Genomic DNA, 9,593 nt, shown 5'->3' on the forward strand with positions numbered 1-9,593 from the left:
TCTTGGCACACCCAGACTACATGTATATTAATACCTGAAATAAATCAAACAATTTTTATCAAATGTGTTTAAATTGAATTGAATTTTATTTAATTTATTTGAATTAATTTGTGAATTAATCGGGATTTAATATTCCAAAGTGATTTACAATGTGATAAATTGTAACCTGAAAATTAAAGTTTTTATTTTTGAATTGAGAGGGCAAAAATATTTTATCAATTACATGAACACAAGTAAATGAACAACAGCATACACAGTACACATGTACACAGTATATGACTACTGCAAAAGTTGTCTCTGGAGCTAAATAATTGAAGATGTGTTATGACATCGGAAACTGTCAAATCTACATGTATATATCACTGACTGATATATGGCTCAGTGAAAATGCTGAAAATGGATAAAACTATGTTATAGTACAAATAAACACGGGAACATAACAGGACATGTACACACAAACATATATGTCTCAATCACACACACAACTCTCTCTCTCTGGCACCTGGAAATATGAGTTAATATATACTGATAAGTGCAATTTTTATGTGCAAAATGACATGCATAAGGAAAATGGTAGAAAAGGGATATATGCGAAATCAATGAACTTAAATGTGAAACATTAACCAAAACTAATATAGACTAAGAAAATAACAATTCGCAACTTAGCTATATAATTTTGCTAACTTTGATAATGGCACTTTTATAAGTCTAAATATATGTGTACATGTATCTAAATGTCATGAAAATGTAACCAATGTGAAAATGTCAAATAAACACTAAATAACCACAGCAAAAATATAGCACTATGAAATAACTAAATAAACTCAATATCTAGAAGCATGTAAATGGCACAGAAAGTAACCTTATATATACTTGATATTCACTATTTTCAAGAAATGTCCGAAATGTTTGTGTAAAAATGTAAACAAACACAATATTTTAGAGAAAAAAAATGGATAGATGGACACAAATTGGCACTTAAATTATGGTAAAAATAGTAACTGGTGTGAACCACAGTAAATTATTGAGAAAATGAAGATAACTGATATTCCTATGAAACTATTTCCAAATTACACAGTCGCGAAAATGTGTGACAATGATATAAAATGGCAATAACTTGCAAGATATACTATGTCAACGAAAATTCTCAATATGCTTGGTCAAAACGCTATGAAATGGAATGAAAAAAAATATCTACTTGCTCAATGAAAAATTTACCTTAAACTGATATAAAACACGTAAATGTCACTGAAGATGTTTAACAGCTGTTAAATGACCTAGATTAAAACGAAACTGAAAGTAGTTGACAAAAATATAGCAAAATTTACCAAAAATGAAACAAATAATGTGGTACTTACGTGGTTCACTCCAAAAATCCAATATTTATATAAATTACTTGTAAATAAAAATTAACACAGAAATATACACTTAATTATTTACACTAATCCATCCGCGAAGATCCAACGACGAAACACTGGAACAGCCAACCATTCAACACGACGAAATATTTACAAAATAGGGACAAGGGCAAAATAATGAAAGGGTGAAGATGGGCGCTCTAGAGCAAATACAGTTATAAAATGCACAAGGGCTGGGCAGGGTGGGGAATTTGGATGTGGGTATACCGCTCCAATAGTGGTGGAGTGCCGCGCGGCGTTGGACGACGTCTGGCTGCTCTTCTGGCGGACAGAGCCTTACAACTTTCCCACTTCACCGGTCTTGGATTAGCGACAGTCTGGACCACTGGTTTCCTCGTCGGGGAGCCAATTTGTAGACGTTGGGATATAGTACTTCGACCCAACACTTCTCAGGATTCGATATATTTATTTCTCAATGGTCATATAGAAAAACCTATCAATATAATAACATTATGACAGAAACAATAAACATTTGTAAGACACAATACAAAACATACAAGATAAAAGCAAGTGCCACGCCCTTCATGAAATTCAGTAAATACAATTAAGCAGGTTATCTCTAATTACAGCTTTTCGGATTAAATACAAATAAATACTAATATGAATGTAATAAAGAAATACACTCACCGGACTGTGAAACAGTACACTATTAAATATGAATATATAAACTATAAAGTTTTGTAACAATATAGAAATGACTTCGAAGGAGAAGCGAACCTCGCAGTCCGACTTCTAGAAAACAAGTGAGAGCCAAAATGAAGGAAATTAGTAAGGGCGGTGAGATAAAAATAGGAGAGCCAACTGTTAGTTAAATATAAATATACCCGTTTGACCACTTTCATACATAACCTCATACACTCATTTACATAAACATGAGAATCACATTGACAAACAAGTGACAATAACTAACAGGACAGTTGGGGTGGAGTTATAGTTGAAAATTGCCTATTCGATATCTACGAAGTAGGTTTGAATAGTGATACGAAATGTTTTATATGAAGTCAGTCTGTATCCTTGCGATAAATATAAACGTGTTACTTCCCTTGGATTAAAATAAGCCATTTTAAATGGAGGACATGGCAACACAACTTTCAGAAACCGTCAATGACAGAAAAGTCAGTGGCACAAAATAAGGTAGCGATAATGAAATGCAGACGATCTTAAACTTTTACGACCGTGCTCGTATGTTTGGGTAGCTGGTTGAAACGGATTGATTTACCAAACAATAATTGCAGTGCCATTCAATCGTAATACTTGCGAGGACTTGGACAGTTTATAAACATTGGAGATTTTTTGATGCAAGTCAATTGGAACAACCAGCATTCCATAATATTGCTTTACATGTGGCTGTTTTAAGTCAGTATTTTTAATGGAATGCTGTGTTGCACTCTACTAAGGAAGATAAAATTGTGAGTGATAAAGGTGAGTGATTTGATAATTACTTGTATTATATCAAAGAATTACCTCCAAAATAACAGTATGTATACAGTAAATCTGTCAGGTAAAGTGGGCCCAATGATGGGCTCAAACCTATGATCACTTAAACACTAACCGATGCCCCATGTTCGTATAGGATTACCAACAAACTTCACCCCTCTCCCTTTTATCTCAAGACACTCTTGCATTTAACAAAGTTAACCTTGGATGAACAGTGTGTCCGATGTTGGAATCTAGCCAAAAAACACTCAAAAGTTTGGATGGAGTTCTTAATAACTTAGCTAACCAAGCCGCTGCTTCCCCAAATACAATGCACACTACAACAATAAGGCAACTATGAATTCATTGCTGGTTTTCATCCCCCGACATCCTTTTTTTGCCGCCACTTAGAAATATTGACTCAAATAAAAATGTTGGTGTAGTTAACCGGTATGTATTTGCATATCGGTCCAGAACTGTCTATGAACTGAATTTATTCTTCGATGTAAAACATTGACTTGTAAAAAAGGAGAAATGATCTTGATTGTGGTTCGTCTAAAAGCTCATGTTTATGGTCCCTTATGCATTAAGAAAGAGCATGAACATTCATCTAATGAATAACAAAATACCCCCCATTTAAAAAAAATGGTTGAAAAACAATTAATCTAGCAATTAATTTATATTGGCCAAAAAGAGACTTTGAGACTTTAAAGATTGTCATTCACATTTTATATACAACAATGGTTGGTTTCATTTAAGTGATACTCACTTATTTTGCCTATTTATTTAAAGTATGTTGTAAAATAAATCTGTAAACAAATCATTGAGCTAGAGTTATGGGCCTTTAGCCCCCATAATCACATGATTTGACACTTTTAGGAACCGCTTAAAAGGGAGTGATCCATAATTATAATAAAACAAATAAAAACAAGAAAGACTGAAAAAAATCATAAATCAACAACTTCATAGTTTGTGGAAAGTTCAGTTCATAATTCTGGGTGAAAATAAGGTTCAGTGACTTTATTAGGTACTATTTACAGTCATCAAAGCTAAAATGCTGTTGATCCTTCAATTGTGCAATTTATAATAGAGGCTTGATTTACAATGGGAAATTCAAGGTCGGATTCAGAAATTGATACTGGGAGTAATAATTTAGGGGCAAAAAAAAAATTTAATTTGCGGCCCTCCTTCAGAACTGAAATGTATTTGGTTAAAAGCTTGGCAGTGGTGTTAGAAATTTTCACAATTTCTTGATCGAAATGCATTTTAGGAATATTATTTTATTCATCTTTTTCTACTATATTGAAACAAAACTGATCTTAGATATTTTGGGAGGGGGTGCCCCCATCCCACTGGATCTGCTTCAAATTGTGACAAATCAGCAAACTTAAAATATTAATGCTTTAAGACAAACTTCTTATCATTCTTATCATTCTAAATTTTTGTTGTACAGCAGACTGAAAAATCTTTAGTTTTTTTTTCTGAATTATTTTATTTGTATTCTGTCACTCCCAAATAATGACATTTATCTTTTTTATTGAAAAGAGGTTTACACTTAAATTTCAGTTGCAATTAATTATTATTGAGTTTGTCAATTTCTTCATTGTCCTGATCATTGAAAACAATTCTAATAATTTTAAGGATGTTGTTGATAAACTAAAAATTACCATAAATTCTTCTTCTTCTTGTACAAGGCTGTTTTTGATGGGGCCCTCTGGTTCAGACTGGGTCATTTGATCCTGGGTCAGTGGCTCAGACTGGATCCCGCTTACAGCCAACAGTTCCTCAGCCTTCCTTTTGATTCCGGAATGAAGGCGCCTGGGTTTGGTCTAAAAGACAATTGAAAATAAAATCACAACTGTTCCCATGTAATTTATGTATGTTATAAACATCATTTTTGATTCATTTAATAAGGCAATTAATTTTAACATATACTGTGGTACTTTTATCCAGTTAAGTCACAGAGTGGGACACATAATCAGAATAATGTGAATGTGTTTATCAATAATAAAACTTATGGATAGTACTACCAGCCATTCTTTGATTGAAGGCTCAGGATCGAAATCCTTCACTGACGGGGTCTCCATGTGCACCAAAATTAGCCTGTTGAGCGTCTCCTCAGACAATCTCCCCCTTCGTCTGTTCTTTATCAGTTTCATTGCACTGAAGGTTACTTTATTTTTTACGGATGTTGGTGGCAGTGCAAGAAGAAGTTCTACTAACTTAAGCGCTTGATCAACATCTCGCCCTTTTATGACACGAAATATGTCACACCATTTGACTCCATCCAAGCTGTCTGGGTACCTGGTCAATAGTGTAACTGTGTTTTCAGTATTTATTTATTTGTCATGGATATCTAACAAATACAAATGTTAATAGTAATACTGAAGTTTAACCAGGACAATTTTAATTCGCTAAACTTATTTTTGAATAACATTATAGATTGCACAAGTTTACTTACTCTTCGTATACATGTCCTCGTATCAAACTCCATTCTGTTAGAAGCGCTATTTCATCAACCTGAAGTAATGTTTGAAAGTGATTCCCTAAGATGGACACGGCTTCAGTCCAAAAAGTTGAAATACATTAACACAGGATTGAGAAATTTAAGGCATTTGCCCTTAAAAATAACATTTTAACAAACTGCTAGTTTGGCCAGACCCTCTGCTTTCGGGTTGTCATGAGAGGAAGACTCCAGCTGCATTACAAAAGCAAAATTTTGAATAAAAATATTAATCATGTAGAAATCAAAATGCTTTACCATGATCAATCAAATATTGTCTTATTAACAGTGTAGCCTGTGAAAATTCAATGCCTAATTCATTTTGGTAAAAGACTGGTAGGTTTCACTGCATAATTGCCTATTCCACCTGATTTGCTAACCTGTAACCCTGGCCCTCAGGGACCTCTCGAGTAGGGGAGCCATCTTGTGCCACCGATCCTTGTAGGCATTATGGAGGTCTTGAAGTTCAAGACTGAAAATGTTTCCATTAAAGCCTTTATCTGTTTTGGTGATTTTCTGTAAAGGGAGTAAAGCCCTATCAAGAGTGTCATGGCCCTCTTATAAATCTTGGAGCTCATTTGTACAGCATCCTTAAAGGCCAGTTCCAATCTGTACGCAAGGCAGTGAGTGACGACAATGTGTGGCCATTTAGCTCGCAGGAGCGCCGTTAACCCTTTTGTTGACCTGAAACATTATACAAGTCTTTAACTTGTGAATGAAATGATATTGCATGCAATAAGCTTAAACATAAAATAATGAACATGATTCATCAGCTACAAACGTATATAATGATGCAGATTTGTATATAAATAGCGACTGATATTGTTGACATACAATTTCTATTATTACATGCTCGCAAATCATATTTTAATATGTCTATCTTTGTGATTTTTATAAACTTTCTTTGAAAATATATTGAAATAATTCACATGATAGGACTGAGGTGTTTTTGTACCTTGCATATTTGAAGCCCCATCAGCAGTAAACCCAACCAGCTTTGATTGCATAGATTCTTCTTTGTTCAATTCCTTGAATACTTTCTTGATATGATCATGGATATCCCAGGCTGAAGCTGATTTTGCACAACCAATATGCAAAAATGAGTCTGTAATTCTACCCAAACTAACGGTTCTAATGTAAATGTTCTCCATATCATCCCCTGTAAAGTCTGTTGATCCATCAATGGTGAAACTAACAAACTGTGATTTTGGCAATTTGCTAACTGTTTCCTTTCGCGCAACTTCAGCAATGGATACCAGAAATGAAGCAGCAGCATGATTATTTCTGTAATTTTTTTGCGACTGGCAAACCCTTCGCTTCATCCAAATCAGAAGGTCCTTAGACTCAGGTTATGTTTTACAATCGCATGGGCAGTGCGGAATTTAATTACCAGACTGTCATACTGGGACTTGTGCAGGGCTTTCATGCAATGCGCAGCTTTACTTTGTGCGGGTGGTTTAGCTGAAGCTACCTCATTGGCCCTTACATGTATTTTACTTTCACTGTGCTGGGTAAGGGCCTCAAGTTTAAAATTGTTTGATCCCTTTACAAATGTTGATTCTTTTAACTTTGAATCCGAACTGTTCCCATACAACCTGGTACATTGCTTGCAAAACATTAAGTTTGCGTCTGTGTCAAACCTTAACCATGTAAAATCACCCAGCCACTTCTGCAGAAAGCCACGTTTTCGATTATTTTCATACTCTTTGCTATTTTTAACTGTCGCCTTTTGCTTTGGTGCAACACCGGGCTTAGCATCGGGCGTGTAACACAGTTGAAGTTGGTTCATTTTTGTTTACGTTTATGATGTTCTACAATTTAACCTCCAAAAGCAAGACGACTGCATCCGTGACGATCGAAACATTCCGAATATATGACGAAACAAAACGAGCATCTATTCGGAAAACCCGTAAGCCAATCAGTGCACGCCGTGGTACATCGTAAAAAAATCGGAACATCTCGGCCATAAACCAAATATATTCCGAAAATAACCGGAGTTGAAGTGATCGTGAAGGTCAATGTTCTATACAGTGACGCATTTTGATGCATTTTTACGATGTATGATTCGGATAATCGGTTTTTTGGAAACGGAAAATAAAATGGATTTTTTTTGTGAAATAAAGCAAGTACTCGTCCCGAAAATTTCATAGGCCCGCCGGGCGTACTATCTGCCGATTTTGACTGGCCCGACGGATTTTTTATACGCCACGGGCATCGGGCGTGTGGTTTGTTTCCCAGACTGACTACATGTATTAAATACATGGTATTAAGATACTGTTTAACTTGTGCTCATAGAAATAGAAGTTTACACTTTTCAAATAATTTATAATAGTAATGTTGCATGACCATTATTAGCTCGACTATTCGAAGAATAGGTGGGCTATACTACTCGCCCCGGCGTCGGCGTCCGGTTAAAGTTTTAGGGCAAGTCGGAATTTTCACTTATAAGTCCAATACCCTTCATTCAATTGACTAAATACTTCACACAGTTGTTCAGGGCCATCACATAATGGGGTTAGATAACTCCATATTATTCTTTACACAGATTATGGCCCACGATTGAATATGGAACTTAGGTTAAAGTTTTAGGGCAGGTTGGGATATTTATTAATAACTTCTATACCCTTTGTTCAATTGACTTAATACTTCACACAGTTGTTCCGGACCATCACACAATAAGGTTACATAACCCATATTATCCTTAATACAAGTTATGGCCCCTGATTGACTTAGGTTAAAGTTTTAGGGCAGGTTAAAGTGTTAGGGCAAGTTGGGATTTTCACTTAAAACTCCAATACCATTCATTCAATTGACTAAATACTTCGCACAGTTGTTCAGAGCCATCACATAATGAAGTAAGATAACTCCATATTATATTTTATACAAATTATGGCCCCTGATTGACTATGGAACTTAGGTTAAAGTTTTAGGGCAGGTTGGGATATTTATTAATTACTTCTATACCCTTCATTCAATTCACTTAATACTTCACATAATTGTTCAGGACCGTTACCCAAAAGTGTTACATAACTCCATATCCTTAATACAAGTTATGGCCCCTGATTGACTTAGGTTAAAGTTTTAGGCAAGTAAAATTTAAGGGCAAGTTGGGATTTTAATAAAAAAAACTTCTATACCGTTCATTCAATTCACTTAATAAAATTCAAAATTATTTACCATCTTACAACAAAAAACATAACTCCATTTTACCCTAAATACAAATTATGGCCCTTGAATTTGTTTTAATTTATATATTTTTTTTATTTCTTTAAAAGGCATATTTATATATTCTTAACCACATTTTCATAATGGGAAATCAAGTTATTTTTAATAACTTGCGTCATTGTTCGGGCGGGCTGGTGGGAGGGCAGCATCAAAGTCACCTTATGTATCAACAATTTTAGTTGGGTTTGACATAAAGAGATCAAACTTGGTAATATTACATCGTTATTGTATTCACTTCTAAGTCAAAGCAGCGTAGTTGAGCGCGCTGTCTAACGACGGCTCTTGTTATGAATGTTGTCACAGTCATTCAGAAGAACTAAAATAAAATCAAAGTTTAAGGACATTAAATCTGTATGCTGTATGTCAAATTTTGTGGTGGTGGAGATTCGTTCTTTATGTACATGTTATGACCTCTTGTTGCTTTGTTTATGATTTTATTGGTGAAATATTCTGTATTCAGCATTTGGCGTATACTTTTATTTTACTGCTTTTTGTCCTTAAACTGTAATTTTATATGTAAAAATACTGTAAGGTTAAACACTGAATCAAATTTCAAACATATTAGAGTAATGAAAATCGATTACAAGCATTATCTTTATATCAGTATCTTTTTCAACATATAATATAAGTATAAAAAATAAGTATCAGTTATATTGTTAATTGCGTATAATTTTGATTGGATATCATGAAGATTGAATCAACTTCAATAAGTCAACATCATAAAATGCTCATGAATACACGGAATACTCATATGGAAAATCAAATTAATAAGTATTGTGAATAATGTTTTTTTCAAGGCATTTAATCTAGATCTGCACTAAAAGCATCAATCAAAGAAATTTATCATCATATCATAAAATTAAAACTGCACTCTCACAGATTGAACGTTTTGACAACTTCTTATTTATTTTTTTGAAACGAGCCAATTTTTGCCAAAATGCACTGAAACTAGTTATATTACTGCTGACAAAAAATGATCTCAGATTTTTATATTTAAGTTCAAAAATTGATGTTTTATGCATTTTAAACCG

At 34.2% G+C, this 9,593-nt stretch overlaps 1 pseudogene; it reads right to left on the bottom strand.

Annotated features, from left to right (window-relative positions):
* Window positions 1-469: 469 nt before the first annotated feature.
* LOC128238085 (zinc finger protein 862-like) lies at window positions 470-7,126 on the bottom strand (annotated as a pseudogene).
* Between the last annotated feature and the right edge of the window lie 2,467 nt (window positions 7,127-9,593).

The sequence above is a fragment of the Mya arenaria genome, chromosome 6 (assembly GCF_026914265.1).
Source record: "Mya arenaria isolate MELC-2E11 chromosome 6, ASM2691426v1".
NCBI lineage: Eukaryota > Metazoa > Mollusca > Bivalvia > Myida > Myidae > Mya > Mya arenaria.